General features: G+C 41.0%; 1 protein-coding gene across 6 annotated transcripts in view; it reads right to left on the minus strand.

Annotated features, from left to right (window-relative positions):
* The window catches only part of chl1b (cell adhesion molecule L1-like b), a 150159-nt gene extending 129804 nt beyond the window's left edge, over positions 1–20355 (minus strand). For 2 of the 6 annotated variants that reach the window (XM_054748377.2, XM_054748403.2), the window contains exon 1: positions 20187–20353. The gene's annotated coding sequence lies outside the window, so the exon portion shown is untranslated. Of the gene's footprint in view, positions 1–20186 lie in introns of all 6 variants that reach the window. The other 4 variants (XM_054748388.2, XM_054748400.2, XM_015959949.3 and 1 more) reach the window with 4 other exon arrangements.
* Positions 20356–27553: the final 7198 nt, after the last annotated feature.

Raw genomic sequence — 27553 nt, forward strand, 5'->3', positions numbered from 1 at the left:
TTTAAGGTGCAAATAAAATTAGGGGGCTGGTTGCCACAGAAATGCAGAAATGGAGTCCATACCCATACCCTCTGACTTGTCCACCCCTCAAGGTCCTATGTGCATGTTTGTGTGATGATGTGAGGGAGCAGGAGGAGAAAAATGTGTGGGGTTGGTGAGGAATGGCTGGTTGGACTTAAGCCCTCCAGGGAGCCAGCTCCCCCACTGGCCCCAATAGGCACCTCTGTTGCCAAAATGCCACCTAGGGCATGGAGACCCCAGCCCATCTTGGCAAGGCTCAAAGCAGCAGTGTCACAGAGCCTCTCAGAGTCCAAGGGCACCAACCCAACCCCACCCCAGCAGAATATCTACTCCCATCCCTGCATTTGCACAACTTCCAGAACATATAAGACATGGGACATCCAGGTAAGGTTGGGTCCTCCCCCTCCTTGACATCCCCCTCCCCTGTGATGATACAGCAGAGGAGCCAAGGACTACCTAAGGCCCCTGAGCCCCGGGCCAGGCACTGCCGCATCTTCCCGCCTTCTTCCCGGCAGCATAAATGTCAGGACCCGACCCCCAAGGCCCCGCCCAGATCCCCACATGGGGCCAGCCACCCCCACACCCCGAGCCCCCAGGCTATACATTACTGAGCTGAGCTCTTTCTGTGTTGCCGTTTATGCTGTAGTTAGTACAACAATGTCCCTTTTCGGCGTTTTTCATCCTCCTGATACAGCAGATCAAACCACGGCTGCTGTGATTGCTAGCAGACCTCCCCCCTCTGCTGTGATGTGAACACAGCTCAGTCAACTTACAAGTTGTGCTGCAGACTGTCTTTTTGTGCCGATACACTCGTCCCCGCTCACTGAAGAAGAGCCATTGTTTTTCACTCTGTCGAAATTTCTTTACACTCAGCTTGTGAAAAGGGATGTTGTTTACTCCGTGTCTGCAATAGCTGAACCAGTCCTGAGAAGGAGCAGCTTTGGTGTAAACAGAAGAGAAAAATGAGAGTTGTGTGAAGAGGAAGAAAGGCACACTCACTGTAGCAAAACCTGCAAGAGGATTCTTAAAAGAGCCTGAGAACTATGGAAGTGCTCTCTGGAAGCAATGAAGTCTGGTCTATTGTGAGCAGAGGAAGAGTCTGCCAGTGGGCTACCTTTGATCGGAAGACACAAAACGCAGGATTAATAGTGGTGCTTCTGGCACACTTTCGACCCCGGCTAAATCCTCTTTACGCTGCAGGTGGCGTAGAGAGAGAGGGATTCAAGTATCAAAGAAAGCTCAACGTGTTAACGATGGCACTGGTCTCAGAAGGAGAGGAAGACCTGGCTGTTCCACTAGAGAACCACAAGATGAAGGACAACCATCTGGAACTTTGTTCTAGTTGCAATTGTGCAACCCGAGACGACTCAAGGCTCAAGTTTACTGTCCAAATGTTTAAACAGCAGGTGAATTACAGCCCACAGCAGAGCCACGGGGCTTTTAATACACCAGTTCAACAAGAAGACTACCCCGTGGGACTAAATGGCACGTACAGTGCCTGTCATTAAACACACCAGCATCTGAGCCTCTCCTGAGAAGAATCCCTCCACCCCCCCACCCTCCCCCCACCCCCACCCCCCCATACCTCGAACCTTTGACACGACACAACGTTTGGCTCTGCTGTTAAGAAAAAGATTACTGATGGTACGAAGGTGTAAAAAAACGCCAAGCATGGTTTTGCGGTTTGCAGACAAGGAAAAACACACAAGAGCTCAAGTGTCAGAAAAGTGACACAGCTCAAGGCTAATAGTGTCAATTACACGGGCTTTGTTCGGAGATCTCTGAGTCAAGCTGACAATCAAAGTTCACAACCGACCCTAAATTATCATGCCTCCCGCAGAGGTGTCAGCCTCTCATTCCGCTCTTTCAGAAAGGTGGATTAATCACAGGGGTCAACATCAACACGACCTGAAACAGATGCAGAATAGTCCACACAATTTTCCACTTGAAAACACTCCTGCTGTCAGCCTTTAAAGGATAATGATACTTGATTCAAATCACAAGTGGTTTAAAATTGCACAGAGGCACAAAGTCACACAACATGGAAATGTTATATCACAGTATTTAAACAAATATACATGTTAAATGTCCAAAATAAAATGGATAAACAATAAAACTACTGATTTTAAGGCTGTCTGGATGCATGTTTCTGCGTCATCCATCATTTTAATCACTCACATACTAAATTTCTCACTGTAAGGTGGAAAACCTTAACATGCTGCTGTATAAAAAATGAACAAATGTATCAAAGACAAATTACTGTCTGCAGTATAAAGACCCGATGCACCCAGCAATAGGAGCTTTGTTTAATGTATGCCCTTGCAAGTGGAGAGGGGATTGAGCATTGTTGCAATCACCTTTTCGGTTTTGGTTTTAAGATCAGCGCCTGTATCAGGTCAGTTAAACTGGCACTGTCAGGACAATAACAACACTGTCAAGTATACGCACAATACTATACTTCGAGGTTGGGACAACAACGACTCATTAGAAACACAAACATCGTCTAAAACATCATCTGACTTTGAATTAACTGTAAGGTCGGAAGCAGATATGACTCGCTTGCTAGATCAGGAGACAGAGCAACATCACATTGACTTTCTGTCTTTATGTTGTGGAGATAAGAGAGACTAAATCACACAATCTTAGGTGTGTTCTTGCTGTGCGTTATTTCTAATTCCATGTTGTCGTTCTTTTTTAAAACACAGAAACGGTTTACACACTGGACCACGTATGGGACTGCATCGTCGGAGAGGGGAGAGCGGGCAGTAGAGGGCGACAGCGTCCTCTGCTGCCTGCAGATAAACGGAGAAGAAAGTGACGCGCCACCATCAGCGTCAGCCTGAAGAAGCCGGCAGCCGTCGGCGAAACTGTAGCGTCAATAACAGGTAACAAAACCATTTCTGTGTTTTAAAAAAGAACGACAACATGGAATTAAATCACACAATGATTTCTTAGTACTGATTGAAACCTGATTCCGTCTCTAGACTTAAAAAAAATCCACTTTCACTTCTATCTCCTCACACCTGGAATGCAGCAAGTTTTAAGTGTAAATTTAAAAAAGCAGCTGTAGAGAAGTTTTACCATTAAAACCAGTAACTTTTACCTCCACTCCTCATTTACAGCTAAGGATTAAATAAATGAACTGCCTCAAAGTTGAATTCAGTGTGATGAAATCCCTTTCACTAAGTTGAACTCTTCCTACAACCAACTACACATGAATGACTAGACTCTAATCTGTAGTTGCGATAGTTTGTGGCACTCTGGTGTTCGGCTCCTTGTGCGTGCAGCTACAGCAGAGCACGAAACAAACCCACAACTGCAATTTCCCTGAATAATAATCCCGCTTTGGTTATCGCACGTGTAGCAGATCCAAGAGAATTAGAAGCAAAGGCAGAGACAAACCTCTGTCACTCTCAGGAAAATAAATCACAATGGCATAAAGTCAATTTAAATGCAAATTTCAGAGTTGAAGATATTCTGAGTAAGTTGTGGTGATGAAGACCAAATTACTCAACTAAAAGTTTTGTCAGGGTTTGGCGTTGGACAGCACAGAGGTTCTTCAGAACCTGGGCTGCACATCATGTGGAGCCTGAAGAGTGTCTGCAGTATCAAAGCCGGATTTGAGCAAGACCAACTCTATTGATCTGCTTTTGTTTCTCAAAGCTTTCCTCTCGAGCCTTTAAGCCAAACTGGCAAAGAACTCACGCTGAAGCGATATAGGGTTCGCTCTTGGAGAGACTTCAAAATCTTGACAGAGCTGAAAATGTCTGGCTCAGATAGTTTCAGTTCGTCTTCAGAGTTCCAGCTGAGAAAAATAAGTGAAACTGAGGATGATTGCGGTAAAAAAGAAAAACAACTAATTACTGAGCTACAGGGTGCTGTTTTATCTATGGAGAATCTGCTCCTCTAAATACCAACATGATTCATTTTAAACAAACATCTGCTACCTCCCAGCCTATTAGCATGCAGCAGTTAATCATGTTTTGTCTCTGTGACAGAAAAATGTCACCATTATTTTCCTTCTGAGGTTAAAGCTGCTCGCTTTACTTTACTGCACCAGGATTTTATAGATTTGTATTTTTGTATTCTTCTCTCGGCTGGAGAAATTCACAGTTCATGCTGCACTCGCTGCACAAAAACTATTTTTTTTTCTCAGTTCATGGGTGAAACAAACACCCTGTAGCTAAATCACTAACAGAAAAAAGCACTTGTTCTATTTAAACAGGGATCTTCAAAGCTTTGAGGAAAGCATACAGATTAAAATATACATACGTCTTAAAAATGTCAACTTTTTCTTTTTGTGGCAATTACATGAGACAAACAGTATTACGAACGTAAGAAGATATGTTGTTCTGTTTTGTGGACTCAAGTAATAAGAATAAAATTACGATATTTCAAGAATAGTAGTCGAACAATAACTTTTAAAAATTAGACATTTTCCATAAAGCTGCTCATTTCCACTTGCTTTATAATATTAGCATTTGCAATTTTGTTATTAAGGAATGACAAGAAATAAGAATTAACAATAACACAATTATCAATAAATAAAAGCCAAAGAGTTACTAAAACAAAAATCTTATTTAACCATTAAGGGTTAAACTGTGTTGTGTGTCCATCTTCATGTTTTCATAGTGGCTGAGCTGAGAGCTGACCAGGAACAACGGTGGTGGCAAATCCCAGTTTGGTCTGTGATGGAGTGATGCACGCCTGGAGTGATTGCCATCTCATCCACAGTAAGCACACACTCTCTTTCTGTCAGATTTTTAACCTTCAAACTGAGCATGTCACACACCTCTCCTAACACACCTGGTTCCAGGTAATGGGCTGCATTTGTCTTAGCAGGGTTCTAACATCAGGCAGAGGGATACTCATGTCCTGAAGAAACCTGTAGCCTGTTGAACCCACTGAAAAACAGAGTTGTACGGCCTTTTTGATTGTCTGTTTACTCCATTTAATGCCTCTTGTGTTTTTCATGCCTTTTTGACTTTCTATTTCCTCCCTTAGGTTTTCCAGCTGGGTTCCCTGGTTGCATCGCCTGTTCCTTTCTCCTCCTGGCCCTGACGCCGGCTCCTCATGGCTTCCTGGGATGTCCCTCTCTCCTGATACCATCTCATGTCCCTCCTCACTTTCCCTCATCTCATTTACCTAACTGCTGCTGCTGCTTTCCTCATTCTCTGAAATTATAATGGCACTGTTAGAATAAAGAATAATTTTAAAATAAAATAAATAAAAATGTCTTAATATTTCAAACGATTTGTACCACAGTTTACTTGAGGACAACATGTGTGGTCACTGGTCAGTGGATCAACATGCAGTGGTTCTGCTGTACTTCTCACTGCGGGGTCCTTCCTCCTCCTTGGTTCAGGGCGATGAACAAACACAGCATCAGCCCTGAGTCTCACCTTGCCTCGCCTAAGCTTAGTAAACTGTCCCTCCTCAAAATGTGCCTGTAGAGTGGTGTATTAGTTTATTTCCTGCCACATTTAACAGTTTAATTGCAGCCTTGTGCAGTTGAGAGCAGAACATGTAGAGCCTTGATAGAAAACATTTGAGAGTGCACATTAAACTCACTGCACACAGCTTTTTGTTATTGTGAGGTTGCTCCTGCTGACTTGAGCCAACCATTTTCTTCTTCTCTCTGCGTCTTTGGGGAAGCCATAATTCTGATTCCTCCCTCAGACTGATTGCGATATTCAACCTAGAAAGGTATTATTAAAATACTATTTTTGTACATATAGAAATATTGAACTAAACCAAAAAATATAGAGATGTAAAATTACATTTTAAAATTGTATCCAACCCTAAAATTAGTCATTTCAATTTTTAACCCACAGACACATTTTATTTTAATAATAATCAAAATAAAGTTATTCAAAAGAGTTTCATTAGGTCTTGAGTACATTGCTCATAATTAATGATTCAGCTTATTTGTGCATATGTAATGACTAAACATAATGTTGGTAAAATGCTTTTTTAAAAGTGCTATTATACATGTTGTACAAGTTTGCTGTTCATTTTTTCACATTTAACACTTTTTTTATCTACTGTGATGAACCATACAGTTTTATTGAAAATTTCTTTTAAATTAGTTGCTATAGAAGCCAGATAAACTGGGTTATAGATGCATGTACTGTCTTCACATAAAAATATAAAGTAATGACTGTAAAATGTATTCTACTGAACATACTAGATCATCATTCAAAGCATAAACAGCAACATATTTTCTTCAAGGTAAGCTGGAGCAGAATTCTAGCTTTCAATAAACACTTTAAAATGGATATTACAACTCAAGTTTAGGGCTTCTTGTAGGACTTAATGTTATTAAATATGCTTATATTAGAGCAGTGTGTTGCATTACTACATCAAATTTATTGCTATAGTATATTATAGTACTGTATGTGGTCTAAATGTGTTCTACAGTGTGTTAGGACTGTCGTGTTCCTGTAATGTAGAACAGTCACGGGTGTTTGTCTTCCCACAAATGCTCGGAAAAATATAAATTGGCTACTTTGTGAAGGAGTTAGGACGTAATATATATACTATATAATATATATATATATATATATATATATATATAATATTATATAATATTATTCAATAATTACCACAAATCGCCAGGGGAAATGTGATTATATAAAATTTTTGTGATTTGTCCCACCATACACCGTTCAAACTGAATAACGGCGCTGTGGGATGTTTGGAACTGAGAGCTCCATGAACCACGTGACCGCGAGTTGGCGAGTTCAAAGAGTGTTGTAACTCTCTCTTTCTACAGCTCTGACAGAACCCTGTCCTCCTCTCCCAATGATTGGACAGGAATTCGAGAAACGTGATTGGTAGCCAAGACTCGTGCTCTCATTGGTTCCACCCAAGTTCCTCCCACTGACGCTAGAATCGAGACAAAAAGATCTGTAACACTATAGATTTGAGGGTTGTAACTGTAGAATGAAATGTGTGTTTTGAGAGTTTTGATTTCAAACTTGTGCCTTGATTTAATTATAGATCCACTTGGATAAATACAATAAAGTTTATCTTTCACCAAATACAATATTTACTAAGACATCACAATATAACTATAGACACATTACGTGTGTGTGTGTGTGTGTGTGTGTGTGTGTGTGTGTGTGTGTGTGTGTGTGTGTCTGTGTCTGTCTGCTCTGTCTTCTCCATCCCCAGTGAGTCGTGGAGGATGGCTGCTTATACTGAGCCAGGATTCTCTGCAGGTTTCTTCCTGTTAAAAGGGAGTTTTCCTCTCCACTGTCACTACATGCTTGCTTAGTATGAGGATTGCTGTATAGTCACTGACACTAGTCAGTGACTTGATGCAATTTGCTGGGTTCCTTATATAGGAAACATTTTTTCTGATTGGCTTAATGAACTGTGAATTGGAATGTTTATTATGTGAAGTGCCTTGAGACGACTCTTGTCGTGATTTGGCGCTATATAAATAAACTTGAATTGAATTGAATTGAATTTTTTCAATTTGGAAGTATGCTAGTTACAAAACGAAAGTTTCATGTTTCTGAATGAATGTTTGATGTTACAAAATGAGTAGTAAATGTACAAAATAAAAGTTTGATTTTACAAAATAAAAATACATGTACAAAATGAAAATTTCCTGTTACAAAACAAGAAATACAAGTACAAATTGAGAATTACAAGTTAGAAAACTAAAGTTACAAGTTATGATTCCAAAGTTACATGTGATGAAACATGTTCAAAGTTACAAAACTTGGTATAAGTTATGCTGAATATTGTCCCAATCCTAGCTCCATACATTTGACTTCTGAGTTGTTTTTGTTCAAGCGCAAGCTTAAAACTTACCTTTTCCAACAGGCTTTTCATCAGTAGCTATCCTCTATCTCTTTTTTAGCTTTCTCTTTAACTTAGTTATGTCACTCTATATGTTGTATTTACTTCTATGTTGTTGTTTTATGAATTTTTACTTTTGCTTGTTTAATGTAATATATTTTTTGTTATGTCCTGTAGAACACTTTGGTCACCTTCCATGGTTGTGGAAAGTGCTGAACAAATAAACTTGATTGATTGAAATAAGCCACGTGCATAACATGTAAGCTACACATTACTGCATTACTTTTATTTTGAAAATTACCTGAGATTTTACACTGAAACCATGTGTGATTTCATGTCTAGCCCATCTCACGGCAAAAATAGTACCCAATTCTATCTCTAGAGGCGCAGCATCATAGCTACAGTCACACGCAGTGGTGGTAGTGTGATGATCTGGGACTGTTTTGCAGATTCATGATGGAACCATGATAAAAGAATGACAAACAAGGACTTCAAAACACTTTACACTACAGCTAGCCATTCACCCATTCACACATGAATTTTGTTTTCTACAAGGAGAACATTGGCCTTTGACCTTAAACAGGCCATTAATGCTTAAAAACCCTCGAATATGGTTGAATAAAGCCAATCCTATCAAGAAGAGCAGGAGGAATTTCCTTCATATTGATGTGGGAGTCATTACCTGTTATCATGTTGCTGCCCAGAATCTTACCCCCAATCTATGCCGGGAACATCTGCAGCATTTTACTGAAGTGTAAAATGCTGCAGAAATGCTTCAAGTAGGCCACAATAGTCTATGGTGCAGTTCAAACCGGCCGAGGTCGGAACGCTTCAGGTGTGTCAGGTGCTAAAGTAAGGATTGGGTTGTATTTTTGCCGCAACACGCTTGTGGGACATGTCAAGCATAATTAACATATGGCTAGACAGGAATTCACACACCGGGTAAAGCATTTGGTAAATTTCTAAATGAAAGACTATAGCAGAGTTACAATTCCTTAACTATCTAAACATAATATATTTACAGATGACCGAACAGTTTATGTGCTTCCAGCATCTCCTGAGGAGAGCGACTGTTTGTTTTAGCATAGACAAGGTTTTGATCTTGGCAAAGGAGAATCACAACATTATTTTTAACACCACACATCAGTTTTACAAAAACAGCACCAAAATGGAGAAGGTGTGGACTAAAATATAAACGTGAGCATAAAATAATTATTAAAAAACAAGTACTTTTAAAGCATACAACGTTCTCCCGATTTTGTCATCTTGAAAGTCCAACCACACAGGCTGCTGCCGTAATGCGCCACAGACACCCCCAGTGTGGATCGGGGGTTATTCTTAATTTCGGAGTTTAGAGGTCGATTGGTTTTCCAAATCAAGCCAGCTTGATTTAGATGGCTTTGTTCTTTTAATAGATTAAATCAATTCAAAGCTGATTTTACTCAGAATATATTTCTTCTACAACATCTAAATGTGATGAAAAACAAAAATGAAATAAAGATGTCAGGAGGAAAATAACTTTTCACTGTGTATAAATTTAAAACCCCTCATGTTTTGATGCACAGGAGCTGCTAATCCATTTGGCATTTCACTCTCCTGTAACAGTCTGAACAAAAATCTTCACGTGACTGTTTAGCAAACCCAATTAAACTCAGTCTTCCCACTGACCTTGTGTCTATGCATGAGTCAATTAGTGACTCGATTGCTTAGTAATTTGGCACCAAGCTATTTTCTTTAAGCTTTAACGCTCTAACAGTTCTCTCCACTGGAATGCAGCTTTTAAGTGGAACCCTACTGTAAACCGTAGAAAATTTTACAACTTTTGCGTGTTTACAACTGAATGTGGAGCCGTAAAAACGTGCCCTGCAATGAGTCTTGATTTCTGCCCACAAAGAATCTGCAACTATAAAAATAATGAGGTCAGAGGGGTCTGCAGTTCATAGCTGGTGTTCTGCAGATCACACTTGTAAAAATGGAGATGGAAACTCCCCCAAGCTGATGAATTAATTTGGACCAGCATCAATTTGGCAACATTCTTCACTCAACATTTGCCGTGTCTGGGGGTGAGTACATCAAGAAATAGACATGCTGAGATCTGGCTCCTTGTGAGACCCTAAAGGACATACAAAGACTTTCAGAAATAAACAACTTTCAGAAACTGCTGAGAAGTTAGTTATGAGGTTCTGGCAAACAAAGAACAGCATGAATGCGATATTCCAGTTTACAAGCTCCACTGTCTTAAGTAGGTTTAAGTTATTTACTATTTGTACATTTTCCACCTTTTAAATGAAGACAAGGGACAGTGAGAGAAAAGTGGGTCTTGCAACAAACGACATGTAGGAATTAAACTCTCCACTTGGCAAATTGAGCACTCAGCCCGGCCTCTTTGATCCATGGATCTAATCATGCACAATCTGCTCTCTAATCTTCTATTCCAACAATACTGCAACACTTGACTCCAGGCCTCATGAGCCAGTAAACAGGCTCTTAATATGCAGAGCAGAGACTGGGCCCTAGTATTCACACCACCTCAACATACATGAAGGTGCACTGGCCCCAACAACTCGTCAGTAGAACCCAGTCAGCCCAACATTATGTAAGGGGGCCCCAGGGGATGCTTTTACCCCTTCGTATACCTTGTTAAACAGCCACTTTTTATTCAATTACTTCCACACAGCACTTAAGGCAACCGCTATCTCAAACACAACATCAGCTACACATCTCGACTATATTGAATTAAATACTAAGGAGGTTTATCTAAATATACAAGAATGGAGAATTGAATGAACAATGAATCAGTATTTTGTAATATTTACTGATTACCTTTCAATAAAGAAGAGAATTGCATGACCGTAATCCTAACCTGCATGTATGTGTAAATAGAAACACGCGTGTATAACAAACCTCAGTGTGTCAGACTAAAGGTAGCATGTTGCATGATAGGATAGTTAGGTGTATAAACAAAGGAAGAGTTGGTTGCTTTGTGTGTTGTGAGCTTATGAACCTGCAGAAAATGATATACTCCTGTTGGGTAAAGGTCTTCCATGCTTTTTGAGCTTGAATGTCAAAAGAACGTGCTAATAAACCCGTTTGTGCATGCCAGAGCAAACGCATTCACTTTAACGTTCGTCAAACAAAATACAAATGAGTTCAGTTCACATTCACAATGTGAATGCGTTCAGGCACAACACTCAGTGGCGGGGCCGGGGGGGGGGGGGGGGCATAGCTACCCCTGGATAAGTCACTGCACCCCCATAGCACCCCCAAGGCAATATTAGATTTTCTTTTTACAATTTAATTTTAATTTAACGTGTGGATGTGATAATATTTAACATACAAAACAAAAATAATCCGTAAATTATCATATAGACAGTAAAAACTTAAACCAAAACAGGATATTGATGTTCACCTTTGACCTCATTTTCCACCTGTGAACGAGTGAAAGGTAGAGCTAGTAATAAAATGGATCAGTTTTTGTTGCCCATATTTCCACGGGTTCAGTCAGAAACAAATGAGTCTTTGGAAGTGATCTCAGACCCACAAAAACCTACGGATCTGGATGAAGAGAGTCAACCCTAAACCGCCGCAGCAGTCGAGGGTTTAGCCGCTGGAAATGCTAACACTTACGTTAGCTAAGCTTGCAACACTATAGTTGGTTTTCTGTGTGGCTGTATGTGTTTATGATTTCATGGAAAAGTCAGCGATTGTTCATATGTTTATGATATACATTAATGATTGTTTCAGGTGTTGTTGAGGTTTTGTGCACGCATGTGTATCTGCTAGTGTTAAAGGTGTTTTAGAGAGCAATAAGTACGCATGACCACTTCCTTCATAGTGTAGGCGGGTGATGGGTTGTGCGCATGTGCCGTTAACTTTGAACTGTCGGACTGGAGGGTGGAGCCACTAGACTCTCTGTGTAGACCTTCAATCGTTTGCAGGCTGCTGTGGTGTTAACAAGTGAAGCTTCCAAATAAACGGAGACGTGTTCCCATACTCCAAAGGTATTTTTCACCTATCTTATTTGTCCTGAGACCACAAGCTCGAACCTCTACAGCTCGCCCGTTACAATAGAACCCTCAATAAAAAGAACTCAGGCTTGAGGAAGTTTGCAGCCGCAAACGAAACGTAGCGGGAAAACAGGTAAACAAAACTGCTCTGTGTTTAAAAAAAGAACTACAGCATGGAATTAGCTCTGAAAAGCGTTCATCATAATTTGCAGATCATGTTTATTTTTCATGGAGATCGGCCGCGGATTCCTCTTCCGTCGGCATTCTAGGAATAGAAACTTAGAATAAAAAAAACTGAACGATTCCAGGGAAAACTAACAGTTGGAACCGGTTCCAATCGATGCTCGATGTCCAACCCTAATAAATAGTTTCATCGTTTGACTGGTGGAGGCTCAATGTTCAGAGAGAAAACAATGAACAATTAGTTTGCGGTTTCTTTATTCAAGAACCACATGAACATTAAACCTAGAAATAATTGGCTGCCTTTAAACCCCTAGTAATTACAGGACAGAGCCAAGGCAATTGTTATCAGAAAGCAACAAAACAATATTTACATAAACCTAATACCAAAGACAAAAACTATTACCACTAAATACTTCCATGAACACAAATTATTAAATGTAAAGTTTTTGGGTTGTTTTTCAAGGTGAAATTTTCAATTTCAAAACTATGCATTCTGTTTTATGCACAAAATAAAAAAAAGACTTATGCCCAGAGTAAATAAAACCATTAATACACCATTTTAACTCCTTTTCAAAACAGTTAAATGAGTGTGTTTTTGTTAATGGCCTTCCTGATATTTACTGAAAAACACCACAGCTTCATAAAGCAAGGTGTGTTTTATTTCTTTGCAGCTATGTCCTCTGTGTCCCCTGCTGTCAAAAATGTCCTTCCTCATCCTTGGTGCCCTTCACTTCCATCTCCCAAGAGTGTTCTTGTAACCTTATCCATGCAGACATGCACAATACCCTTCAATGGACACAAAGCTGCTGATACCGGCCTTCTCTACATTTGTCACTTTTATTCCTGCCCTCTTTGTTCATCTTACCTCTGTATGAATGAGTTATTCCTAATTGAACCAACAACTGAAATGGAAATCACCCCAGTTTCTCTGTGACTTAAGGGCAATAACGTCCTCCTCTTCAAGAGAGATCTGTCATGTTTGTTGTTCCTCTGAGAATCTTATGGTTGTGCTGCCCTTTTTACCAGTGTTTTCAATATAAACACAGAAGTTAGAGAATATGTGCTTTGATTTACCGGTGGTATTAGAAATCTGTGCTGACAAGCAAAAACCAGGGCGGTAGGAGAGTAAAATTAGTTTAAAGCTGACAGCAGCACACCGAGGGATAAGGATTCCTCTCGTAAAACCTCCCCTTATTTGGCCGTATGGTTTTCATGTGAGCCTAATCTCAGATGATTAATTAAACATAAATATTACAATCTGAAATGAGGCAAACTAACAGAGGGTTTTATTTTCTGCTTGGTGCAGTCATGCATTGGCCTAGAAATCTTGACAGGCCATAGCAAGTCGATCTAGCCACACTCCATTGTTGCCTCAACAGGCCCAATCACAGCGCTCAATCAATTCAATTCAATTTACGTTTATTTATTTAGCACCAAATCACGACACGAGTCGTCTCAAGGCACTTCACACAGTAAACATTCCAATACAGGTCAGTTCATTAAGCCAATCAGTAAAAAGTTTCCTATATAAGGAACCCAGCAGGTTGCATCAAGTCACTGACTAGTGTCAAGAGTCTTTACAGCAATCCTCATATTAAGCAAGCATGCAGCGACAGTGGAGAGGAAAACTCCCTTTTAACAGGAAGAAACCTCCAGAGGATCCTGGCTCAGTATAAGCAGCCATCCACCACGACTCACTGGGGATCGAGAAGATCAATTTGGTTAACCAATCACAGTGCTTTATCGGTTTGGTGAGTAGGATGATGAGACAGAGCAGAATAACAAAGATGGCAGCAGCTTGTTTGAAACGGCTTTGACATTAACTTTGGATTATTTAGACTTGGGCTTTTCTTTGAGTCAAGAGCAGATGGAGATACTTAAATCATTTAATAAGAAAAAAGGATGTTTGTGCATCTTCTTTGACAATGTATGGTGGACTGCCCTGTTGACTGGCAGCCATAGTGGTGAGTATGCCATGTTGCTCACTGTCCAATAGAATTCAGACAGTTTGAAAGACAGCCGTAGATTCTGCCACATGACTGAGATCTGTCAAAGTGTAATGGCCAGACTATTTATTCCCATACAGATGGTTTGCCAAGCTAGTCATCAAGCATAACTTTTAACAAAACATATAAAGTTTAAATTGCCACAAACGATTTTTTTGATAGTTGATTGATCAATCATTTTTGGGATAAGTCATCGGAATACGTAAATTATTAGGTTAGAGCACCAGCTACTGTCTAAAAATAAGACCTTCAAGAAAATATCTCATACAACAAACAAATGTAATATATTATTAGTTTTTGAACAATGTGGCATATGTGTTAAGGCTAATGAAACTGCTGGTATTACCGCCAATGTTACAGTATACAAGAAGCTCACTGTTGATGTTAGACGCTGACTCACAAATTAGCCTAAAGAGGCAACTCTGGCTCTTTAAGCGCCTTGTGATTATAGATCTGTGGCCCCTCACACTCTCTATTGGACACTCCTATAGAGAAATCTTACATGTACAAGCGCGTGTACACACACAGGTGCTCACATGGTGCTCTCAGAAGTATGGACTTGGGCATTTTCAACACATGTCGGCTGTGGTTGGCACTAAATGCACTGTGATTTATTATCGTGTGATTGTTCAGTAAAACAATGTTGATTTTATATTTCCTCATCAGGTTGATGCAGTGATAGCTTTCTCCTGTTGTATTGTTGTGTGTCCCTTTCTTTTGTTTTTCTCTTTCTGCAGGTCTAGAAGCAGACTCTTGTTCATCATTGATTGTTTGTTTTTGTGGACATACCCCCCCCCCCCCCAACCCCCCCCAACCCCCTTGTCTCTTCCTTTCTCTTTCACCTCTGTCTCCGTGTCTGGTCGGAATTATAAAGCATCCAAAAAACAATAACAGTAAAGTTTTAAGTATCAGGCGTGACATTAAAGCAGAAGCTTTGATGCTCCGCCTGAGAGTAAATCTGTAAGGCTTGTCACCAGCATTCAGACATTAATTCTGTTTGCTTCACAGCCAGACAGGACATGGAAAAAGAAAAAAAAGAAAAGGGAAATGACTTTTTAGGCAGCAAATAGCTACTTTCCTTTCTTTCACAGGAGTTGGTAATGCAGACGGTCAAAATACAAAGATTCCGCCTCAGAGGACAAAGCAATGATACTACAGAGAATGCAACAACGAGTAAAAATACGCCCTAAGGCAGGAATGCAGCGGTGGCACCTGACCTCTTATCCCGCTCTCGCCGGCCAAGAAAAGGAGCACTGAAAATCCGAGATAACATTGACCAAACGGTGGGTTTGTCCTTCAGCATTAACTTCACTGATTAATTGTCCATGCACCGCACCGAGCCATTGGTCATGTCAACCTTGATGACCTGATGATGCAGTGGTCTGTAAAATAAGAAATAAACCTTAATTCTGATTATCAGCACTTCCTCCCCCTCCCCATCCAACTACTCCATTCCTCGTCAGTGGCAGCATCACTCATCTGCCAATCTCCTCTCTGAACCACTCACAGGTATGATTAATAAAAACCGTGTGAATAAATATTGCCAGAGAGCAGTGAAGGCCATGAATATTTCATGTATCCAAACACACTTCCAGAACATTCTCTCTGGAAACCTGCTGTCATCGGTGACAAACATGAAAGAGGAAGGGTGGGGCAGCACTGAGGTGCAGCACTCTGCACTCTGCCTGCAGCCCACGGAGCACGAGTCCTCCTGTAATTGCTTCTAGTGCTACAACCTGAGCTGAACATCAATTAGGGCACGGGCGCTTGCTAACACTTTCACAGCACGTCCGCACAGCCAAGACGCTCTGACGCCTCAACACCAGCTGGACTGTCTACTAAAACCACCAGCAACACTACAGGCAACAGGAAATCTCAATCAAAACTGTTCTTCACACAGTGGCCTCTCCACTCCCTAAAAGCCATTTGATACTCAGTGTCATCCAACCAGCAGCACTATGTCCTGAAATGACACTGGATCACATTTTTCTGAGAATTCTCAAAGCACTTGGTTTCTTGTCGTCTCTGGTCCAGGCTGCAAAGAAGAACCCTGGTTCCTTCCTCTGTCCAACCCAGGACAATAACACTCACGCACACACATGCCTTCAGTGCAAATACACACCTCTACAAACAGGTAAAGACACAATCCCAGTATGCTACACATCATCAGAACTCTTTCTGACTTCAGACAAAACCGTACAAAAGCTAAAACCAGTATCTGACTGGGCTATGACAGCTGTATACAAACTGTGAACCCCAGTGTGAGAGGTGGCACAATACATCCCAGAATTATCATCATCTCAACTGCAGAAACTCAAAGGCTGTGGATTTTAAGCTCTTCAACCCAAAGTTGAGTTTGAGTCCTCAAAACGCAACGACCGAAAAACACACTTTGCATGACTGTCACGGTTTTCTGGCAAATACATAAATCACCTGATGTGGCCCCACTCTATTCCATTCCATTCCATTCCATTTATTTGATAAAGCACATTTAAAAACAGCATGTGAGCTGACCAAAGTGCTGTACAGGGGTAAAAACATATAAGGTTAAAAGAATAATATAAAAGAATAAAACAACTAGAGCAGAACAAAAAGAACCATGAGAAGTCAATAAAATCAGTCAAAGAACAGTGTAAATAAACCATCGATAAAATAGCTAGGTAGTAAAAGCAAGAGAATAAAAATAAGTCTTTAAGTGGGACTTAAAAACCCCAATGGAGGAGGAGATTCTGATATTCAGTGGGAGATCATTCCAAAGTTTTGGAGCGCAGACAGAAAAAGCTCGTTCACCACGGGTTTTGCAGCGTTGACGGGGAATCTGTAGGAGGTGTAGGTCACCTGAACGGAGAGTCCTGCCTGGCACATAAGGAGTGAGTAACTCTAGGTAGAGCCACTCAGAAGAGAACGTTTTCTCACTATTTAGTGACTCTGACTAGTCGCCAAAGGCCTCAAAGAAGCCAGACGAAGACCTAAAGCCTCCCTAGAGTTCTCAGCAAACAACCTGGTGTCTCTCTCTATATGTGCAGATGTTAGCTGTGAACTGACGTGTGTGAGCTCTGATTAAGAATCGGAGTGTCTGCCGCCACAACGGATGTTCTGTTTGCCGCATTGTGAAATCTAAACGATTAAAGGGGATGATTAAAGGGATGAAAAAGGGCCTGTGAATTGTGCCAGGTCGGAGCTGCATATTAAGTGTGTGTGTGTGTGTGTGCGGGGGGGGGTGCGCGCTGGCTGACACGGACCGGCTGGGAGATGGTCGACACTTTGCTTGCTCAATTACTGGCTCTTGCTCAAATTGTTTGGTGAGAAGCATTCGACCTACTTCTGGACACAAAGCGCTGCTGCCCTGAATGCAGAGGAACTGGGGAACACGAGTGATGACAAGAGCTATTAGAGGCTGTTGTCTTTGGCCTAGAAATTTAATTTAGGCTTCTTCCTACCTGATGTGTGATCATTCTGCCCATGAGCGCTAGAGAACCTTTGTTCTTTTGGCACGGCCTGTTGGGACGCAAGTACGGGGGTCTACAGATGGAGGCGATTAGAGGCACTAATAGGAGACTCACCTTCACAACATTTTGAAGCCACAAACCCGGGATCAGAATCAAAACAACCCAGCAGACATTTTACCACAGGAGACTCTTGGTTTTTGGAGACAAATATAGGCCAAGCTGAGTGTTTTCTGAACAAAAACGCATCAAAGAGAATGCAAACACCAAATAACGGGTAAACTACAGAGCAATACAGTTTCCTGGGATTCCCTCAAAGGCATCATCTGCAAGGAGCCACCAAAAACAAGAGCGAGAAAACAGAACATTTGAGGAACTGTGTTGCATTTGCATACCTTAAATATTCATAATGAGGGAATCTCTATGTCAACTATGTGAAATATGGCACACACGAGCACCAACTGTTCCAGCCACACCCCATCAATTACAAAAATACACCCATATCTGCTGATTTAAATGTCACTCTGATGCAAATGTAATCACACAGACTTAACTCTCATCAGTCACTGCAATGTTCTGGTGTGTCAGCGTCATCCACAGCGCATGCCATGAGAAGCTGTGTCATTAGGGTTGGTGGAGGATTTCAGAGAGCAGAGAAGATTTGGTTGTTTTACACCTGTAAACGTATTTTTACAGCCCTTTTCAAACCCGCAAGGCTGCTTCCAGCACAGCGGGACGTCGCTCGTCGGTTCAAAGCTCAAAACAAATCTGCTGAGATGAGATATTCTCCCGCAGCACCTGGCTGTAGTTTAACCGCCGACAGAGCTTCTTCACATAATTCATCCCTTCATCCCGTAACTGTCAATGTGCCTGTCACATCTCACTGGATGTGTGTTAACACAGAGAGCCATGCACCAGGTTGGGACTCTGTCATGAGGATAAAAGTCACTGACATAGGAGCCCGTAATGTCCATTCATGGGTTCAGGGGGGTGAGAGTAATAAGCAAGCAGAATAATAATAATTATCAAAAACAGTCATAAAAGGCTTTAACGTTTATAGTTTCATTTATTCATGATAATACAGATGACTTATGAGAGCTTTAATATTATATTTTATTTAAAAATCAACATTGACTTGAACTGTTCCACTAGCTTTGTTAGCTCTCCAGTAACATTGATAAACAGGGTTTACACCAAGTCTAGTAACATCCCTTTCATAAAATAAAAACCCAACATAACACAGGGTCATAAAAAGCTCTAACGTGATTTAATTTTGAAACAACATTGAAACAAATCATTCGAATCCCATTTATAGTGACCAAGTCAGTGAAGCACAGGGTACTAACAACTGCAGCGTTCCATTTAAAAGTGGCTTGGTTCCAGAACAAACCAACCAACATGCACAACAGCAGGAAGTGAATGCAGCCATTTTTAATTCACCTGAGCTGACCCTGCTCTTGCATGTCAGCCATCTACAGCAGGGCTATTCAATTTCAGGCCTCGAGTGCTGGTATCCAGCACGTTTTGGCTTTAACCCTGCTTCAACACATGATTTCAATCAGCCGGTGAATAACAGGCTTCTGCAGAGCCTGATGAGCTGCTGCACAGGTGATGCTAACCACTGAATCTAGAGTGTTGGACCAGAGAAACCATTCAAATGTGCTGGGATACCGACCCGCCAGGCCCAGAATTTAATACCCCTAATTTACAGTGAAATAGATTTTAGTCTGTGGTGGAAAACGCAAAACGAGAACACCACTAGAAGGCAGCAGCGCCATCAGCAACAACCCAATGCAGCCCATGCATCAGAACAGAAACACAACATATATTTTACTCTCTGCGTGTTATAATACAAAGGAAAATATAAAAATAATCTGACCGACAAAATGCAACTTTTACCCCAAAATAAAGTAAATAAAATCAATTACACTTTATCTGAGTAGGTGCTGAATGCATGCGGGTGTTATTTATTTTTCTGCCAACTCTCTGAAAAATTACAGCGTTGCTTTTTTTTTGTCAAGAAAATAAAATGGTTGTGTTTAACGACACTAGAACTCTGAAGTGACAGCTTGAGACAGTATTACATAGCCTTTTATAGAATAATAGTTTAACATAACAAAACATGTTTATTTATAACTGTATATTAGAGCCACTCATCAAACAATCAATACAAAGTGTCAAAACTAAAGTTAAAGATCAAGAAAAATTATCGAGAGCGTATAAAAACACACCTGATTGAAATAAATATTACAGTTTTTGACTATTTATCTCTACGTGTTATAGACCTGCTTATAACTCTAGTCTTCACTCCTCATTTTTCTTCCTTCTGAGTTGCCCTAACAATCCATCAGACGTCAGACAGGAGCTAATAAATCAAATCAATCTAACAACACAAGTTCCGTTTTTACAGTGTAGCTTTAAAAACCTCCGACTTGCATCCTAAAATTCAGCATTTGTGCTCTAAGTCTAACTATTATAGAATAGAATAATCATGAAAGCAGTCTGGACTTTATTTCCCTCGCAGTAATTCATTTTCCCTTTATCTAAAAAGGAAAGTGAACATTTCATTTTCGACCACCTGCCTTTAAGAAGCCAGTGCAGGTGTCACTTTAATGGTGTCACGAAAACCTCCGCCTTTATTAAAAGTCCAACAATTAGAGACAATTAGTCATTTTTCCCGCTAAAGAGAATGCAAAGTGCAGTGAACTCACCCCCAGGTGTAGCTCCTGCAGCAGCCTCCGTTCACAAAGTTGAATTTTCTCCTCGCTGGATGAGAGAGAAGATCGGGAGGCTGGTCTGTTCACGTAGATCCGCGTCGTCTCGCTGTTGGTCTGAACCGGAGCTCCACCGCTGCTACTCCTCCTCCTGGATGCTGCTGATGGTGTTGCTCCCTCCCTCCTCCCCCTGCTCCTCACGCGCCTCTGTCAGAGGAATGTATTAAAAAGGTAATGGGGGTTTCCTCCTCCTCCTCCCTCACAAAGACGAACCCACAAGAAAAGGATTGGGACCCTATTGCAGTCAATAGGCTCCACAACACTCCATGGCAACGCAGAAACACCGTGCGCCACTTCCCCGGGCTGTGACCGGGTCAAACCCCCCCCCCCCCCCCCAAAAAAGGACACAGACTTTATTCCCTGGGATGACTTCAGGTTAAGATGGGAGGTGGAGGAATGTAAAGAATAACACTTAAGTAACCATCATCATCATCATCATCATCATCATCATCATCATCATCATCATCAACTTTATCAGACTCAAGGTTCACATAAAAACACACGAATCCAGTGAGCAGCAGCTGTGGGGATGAAAGACACTTGTTCAGTAGAACATCCAGATGGGTTCTGAGTTGTTGCTGACCAGGTCCGTCCACACAACAAACGATCCAGCGGATAATTTATTTATGATTTATTTATTGATTACATGTTTAGTAACCATTTCTCAGTGTTTCTACAACATTTGACGTTTTCCTGACTCACTTCGTGTTTGAAGGTTCAAACTTTTCATCTTTCATTATGTTAGAATCTTAAAGCTGAATGCTGAAATATCAGGCAATAAGACTTGTTTTTTGTTCAAGGAAAAACTTTAATTTCTAAAGAGAAACAAAGCATCCCACTTGTGTAAGAAAAAATTACTTGATCTCAGATTTTGTCACACACTCATGCACACTTAGGGACAATTTAGAGTCTTCTCCATTCAAGGCAGCTTGTCCGGGGGGGCGATAGAGCACCACCCTGCCAGTCTCACAGGAAAGAAAAGAAGATAAGAATCACAAAAACTTTTAATAACTTTGAAACCACCAACCAAACAATTTTTGAAATAAATTTACATTTATTGCTGCTTTGTCTAAAACATTCAGAGCATTAAAATGATCCTAAAATGAACTACTTACATAAGGATTCTTATTTTCAGAAAAGACACTTGAGCCTTTTCTTTTCTCCCACAGCAATAGATTGTGGGTAATACCTTGCAGATCAAGGTTGCAAAAGGGCGTGATCAACTTCCACACTTGAGAATCAGGACACCCTACGCACTTGCTCGCCTGGCTGGGAATGCGCAGAAGAATGGACACAAGCGTGGAGAGTATTGGGATTGAGCCTGCGTGTGCGCTGGATTCCCCCTCCAATACAAAGAATAGGAGAGCCTTTGGGCGCAGGGGTATTGTGACCCAAACTGGGTGGAGTATCAGCTCATCTCAGGATGTTCACCCACAGCTTGAAGCTCTCTGGTTAACTATTCTTTTTTTTTTTTTTTAGGTTTTTTTAGCTCACCGCTTTTTGTTTTAGAGCAGCCAAGTACACCTCTTGGAGCTTTTTTTATTCAAAAGAACCGGAAAATGACGGAATGTGGCATCAGAGACTAGAAACACTCTCCAGCAGGTAAAAACAAGCACAAGACAGTCAAGAATGTCCAACCTAAAAAGAAAGGTTGGTATTGACATAAAATTGCAAAAATAAAAATAAAATGTACACTTTAGAAAGTCTGCCTCATACTTTTTATTATTTTATGAATTCTCAGTAAGAACAGGTCAGGGGGTCAGGCAGGCATGTCCAGTGTTCTCTTCTTTCTCAAACTTTGTGATGTCTGCAGAATTTTAGTTTAGAGTTTGTTGAAAAGTGCATGAATGTTGTCAAAAGAAGACAAAGTTATTTTTTGCTTTACATGTCAGTAGATGCGAGCATAAGTCTTTCCTGAAACTCAGAGACAAACTGATACTGTTGCAAAGTTGGACTTATTTATTTTTTATTTTTTTGCTTTATTGGTCAATAAAATAACTTAAAGATAAAGATCGGAAACATTAATGTATCCGACCATCGTACACGGCTACACTATATCAGTCATTACTCTAAATTTGTTTAATGTTACTGAGATGTTTGTTTCTACCTGAGATGGACTGTGTAATATGTGTAACCATGTTCTGATACTTTTGGCTGCCTATTGTTCAGGTCTCCCTTTCTAACATAGGTTTTCAATCTCAGTGAGAGTCTCCTCTATGGAATTGCCTCTTTAACATGGTGAAGAGGTGGAGCACCTCCAATAATGGTGGAGGCGGTGTTATCTGGGATATCGAATGGGAAATGGCGGTCAAGAGAAGTGTCAGTCTAAGAGTGTCCCAGAGTCCTTTCTGGACAACCACAACAGACAGCAAACCTCTCCCAGCATTGGGAGACGAGGGCACCAATTTGGAGACACGCCTGGGTGCGGAGCCTACCGACAAGCTTTGACACCTGAAACTGAGCCAGGTGCAGCTTTAAAGACTAAGTCCACTTGTCTTTTCAACACATCTGTGTTGGTCTCTAGTGTAAAAGCTCTGGTGCTCCTGTTTCAGGAACTAGAAGTTATCTAGAGCAGAACACGACAGGATTTAGAGTTTTATTTCCTGATATTTGGACATCTCGCCTCTGATTGGCTAACAGTAACACGACTCTACCACTCTGTATGCTCTGCAACGTTCATATTTTATCTCCACATATAACACAAGCCTGGAGGAGTTCTAGAGTAGCTAATGCTAACAGTTAGCTTCTGTAGCAGAGACTTTCTCTGCTGTCTCCTGGTCGCTAAGCCAACATCCTTCCCCGTCACGAGCCAAGGATGAGTCCATGAATGTTAATTTTCAGTGGGAGGTAGACCTGTGTGACTTTACTTATATGAGTTTCCCCATTTATTTTCTAAAAGTGGCTAATGCAGAAAAAAGGTCAAGAAGACTGTTTTCATGTTCAGTGGATGACTGAGTGACTGATCATATTTCCAAAAAAACAAGTAAAAAACAGTATCCCAGTGAACTAGCTCTTTAAAAGGCTACAGGACACATTGACCTGCATCTTCACATACCTGCCTCCTCTCCACCCTGGCGTGAATAAGAATAAAAATAAAAAATAAAACTTTCAAAACCAAAAAGAAAGAAAGAAATCACCAAGCCCAACATCACCTACTAAAGAGCCCATTTCCACCCTCACCATCTCTCTGCCCCTCCCGGAGGTCCTGAGTCCCAAACTCTAGTTTTACTCCACTTACAACAAACCTTATAGTCACCTTACATCCGTCTGTCACTGTGTCAGCACCTCTGAGATTCCCATGCAAAACCATACCCTCCGTGAGGTCTGGTAGTTTTGAGCACGTCTGTATTTTAAAGATTAGGAATGCTTTCCCAAAGGAATACCTTTCTTGTGCGGTTTTATCAATGGTGGCAGTTCTTGATGGAATGCAGACTGGGGGGTCAGAAAACCCTGGTGTCCAGTTTAGGCTTTGCTCTTTACCATCCCCCAAGAGCTCCAGAACTGATAAAAGATGCTGTGTGTGGTGGAAGGAAAATCTGTGAACTTTATTTAAAGGGGCATTATGGAAGTCTGACAGCTAAAACATGTATAGAAATAATAAATGTCTTCTTCATACATTCTCCTGCAATGCCCTGGTCCTGTAGAATGAGCCCTGGCATTTTTACTGTGATTGCCTGTTTTTCTGTAAAATCGCAGAAAAAGAGAGATGCTCGGGTCGAGCAGGCTGCTTCATGCGCGTTCACGCTCAGGCATCGCCCTCCGAACCATTCTTTGAACGTTGTTTCAGCTGTGATCAAGCATATAAATGTTACAGATACAGAAGACACCACTGGTGCTTTAGCTCGCCTAATAAGACACTGGGCTTTCGTGCAGAAGACCCAGGTTTGATTCTGGATGTGATCATAGTTGTTTTAGAGTTTCTTTTTTACATTAATGATATTTTTTTTTACAGTAAGATGCCCACATTTTTATTTGAGACTCGCCAAACGGCATTGAATTCACAGATAAAAAAGATGTGGGTTCATCTTTAATTTTGGAACAATTTTTCAAGCAAGGGAAGGGAATGATCTGAGCATGCAGGAGGACTGACCCATCATAAACCTTTGTCGGCTGTGCTGAAGAGAAAGGTACAGAACCAAATTATTTATTTAATTAGCTGCGTGTTCTCCTGTCCTCTGTCCTCCGGGCCACACACACACACATACACAAGGGACTGTCTCAGCTGTTATTTTCATTAAGGAGTGTGCACGTACAGCATGCACACTTCGTGCATGAGGCTGCTATTGAAGCTGCCGTTAAGCTTTTGGCCTGAGGGCTTTTGGCAATCGCGAGCATAAAAATTCAAAACTCCGTAAAGTCCGTTTAATATTCATGTAAAATGTAAAAAAGAAAAAATACTTACAAGTAGAACTAAAATTCACAGCTTTAATCTTGACCACAGGGTTGAACCGTCAGCCTTCATTAAAGCAGGATTCCCTTCGTGGCATCTGGGACAAATTGCAGCACGCTAACAGGTGCTGTTGTTGTGTCAGTCTGCTGTATATCAACTCCTTTTGATCATGAAGCCAGCTCGTGTGCTGTCGACTAAAGGGGTCGGTCTGTGGGGATCTGTGATTTCAGCACCACTGACAGCATAAGATCATTAAGGACTCTTTGCATCAGGGGAGCAAGCAGGAAAGGTCAGGGAGAAATCAATTTATCTAATAACCTCAGACCCAGACGGAGAGATGGAGGAGATCTCTAACCTGGAAGCGACGAGGTGGGACGAGCTGCCCGGTGCTGCCGGGAACAAGTAGGGGCTCACTATCAGCACCATCTGTGACTCACCGGGTCAGTCAGTGATGTAGATCTGGATCTGAAGACAGGATAGCAGCATTTTAGACTAAACTATTAACATAATGCTAAGAGGTCAAAGACAGTCTCATTGAGCACTTCTTCTTTCTTTTGTACTTCTCTTGTTAGGTGTTCCTATCGCTTGTGCTGTGGTTTGTGATGATTTTAGGATTTCATAACATGTTGAAATTCCCTGTTTTCACATAAATAGGGATTTTTCTTAAGAAGAAACATTAAAATCTTCCAGACTTCTGTTTTTCCTCAGAGTTCCAGCCTTGCTTCACCTGGATCAAATGTTCATTTTTCTAATGCTAGCTAGTTTTGTTTGTTTTGTCCTATAGTGTCTTTACCTCAGAGCTCTCCATTTTCATGTCACATGCATAATTGACATGGCCTTGCTGACTGTTGTTCCCCTGGTGTTTCAAAAGCAAACACTCAGCCCCCCATAGCTCTCTGAAGTGGAACTAATAGTCCTTATCACCTCTTGAAAGCTCTTAATGCTGATCCAAATGCACCTGAAGTCAGACCGCACCTGTGTAAGTCAGGCCAACTTCCCCTCTTAGATTCACCTTCATCTCAGTGGCAGCGAGGACAAAGGCCTGGGAGCTTTCTGCTACACAGGGGTGGGAAATGAACAGATTGACTTCAATCCAAATAACCTGATTTAGGGTATCATAATTGCACCGAATGGATTACACAGTGGATTGACTGAGCGAAGCATGTAACACAATCCCTTTGTGAGGTGCTCGGTGTTACAGTGAGTGCTCTTATCAAATCTAATTGGATTTGGTGGAACATCTGCTTCCTCTCTCATTCAATAGGAGCTCAAGTAGGAGTTGTGAATGAGATAAAGTAGCTTAAGGCCTAGCAAACCTTTAGTTGTCCCAGTTTTAAGTGCATTACAATGTGAACTGAATTACTGCTGGTTTCTGTCTTTGCTCACAAAGATGTAGCATGGAAGTAGCGCACCACCTGCTCCAATTAGGAAACACTTAGCAAAAGATTTAAAATAGTGTTTGTGTTTGTCTATCAAAGACAAGTAAATAAGCCAAACTATTCATAGGCTACCTTTCCACCAGTAACTATCTCATTGATTTGTTTCAGTAATTGCCTCTGAAGTTATTAGTCTACCTTTCCTGCTGCCACTCTTTCTTTATTAAAGCAATTTTGCAGGAGGCACATGCTATGACTTTTTATTCTGGAGCACTCACGGGAAACATTAGTTCTCAGAGAAGATGGCACAGACCACAAATGTTCATTCATCAAGCATAGAAGGTTGGTTCAGGTAATTGTAATGAAATTAAAAGTCCCAGTAAAATGTAAAACACAGTGTCACATGCTATACCGTTGACCCATAAACAGAAATGCCTCTACAACATCCAGCTTCCTAATGGTGGTGGTGGGATCCAACGCACATGCTCCACTTAGCATAAGTCAGTTGTGTCCAAAAGTTACATTTGAGGCCCTCAGAGTGATTTTGCGTGGCCTTCACTCGCATTTTTAGAATTGTAGAATGAAGTGTGTCCAGGAGGCTGTTGATATAAATTTATATATTTTAAATTTTTATGTTAAAATTTTTACCAATATGTCTATTTGAGGCCTTTTTTGAATATTGTTTGCATTCTTTTAAATAAATACATTTTTGTGGCTTGTGAGAAGGTTTAACTTCATGATTTTGGCCCTCGGACATCCTTGGCATAGGTCAATGGTAAAAATTGCTGTGCCCAACAGGAACAGGAAATACATCACAAGATGATTTGGTCGTGGTAAAAGTGAGGGAGAATAGTTTTAAACTTCACTTAAATGCAGATTATAAAAGCACTTATATGCATGATGCATAGATCGTTTTTGTTTAATTTTCAGGTTTTTTTTTAATTAAATTTTGTGAATCATCTTCTTCCTCTTCCTGTTAGTCTGAATGGGCGACCGCCACTGGTACCAGAGTGGCTTTTCAAATGGATTACTTCTTCAAACCCATTCGAACGTTTAAACCAAGAGAGTGGTGACTACAACCAATATGCTAACTACTAGCTGAATGGTTGTAAAGTTTAGTGAGTGAGCATCAGGGAAGGGTTGAGACAATAGTGCAGATTATGAAGTTGTTTCTCCACCTGAGTGGGGTGTGTGAGTGTTTTAGCATCTCGATTCTTCCACTGAGAGTCTCAGAGTGGGGTTGGAGAGAGGAGTTGGTATACAGAGGAGGAAATGTGCGCCAGAGCAGTCAGGAGGGAGGAGAAGGAGGGCCTGTGAGGGAGTGAGATAGTGTGAGCTTCAGCAGGATGGTGCAGATGATGATATTCCTCATCGTATATGGGCCAACCGCTGCTCTGAAAGGTTTAAAATAGCATGAAATTGTTTACTGTGACCCTCACAAAGTCTCATGTCCTGCATTTTTAACTATACTATGATGATAAGCCTTTAGAAGTTCCTAAAATGATGTTCTTGTTACATTTATGACTCTACTTTTATTT

This window comes from Nothobranchius furzeri, chromosome 3, assembly GCF_043380555.1.
Source record: "Nothobranchius furzeri strain GRZ-AD chromosome 3, NfurGRZ-RIMD1, whole genome shotgun sequence".
NCBI lineage: Eukaryota > Metazoa > Chordata > Actinopteri > Cyprinodontiformes > Nothobranchiidae > Nothobranchius > Nothobranchius furzeri.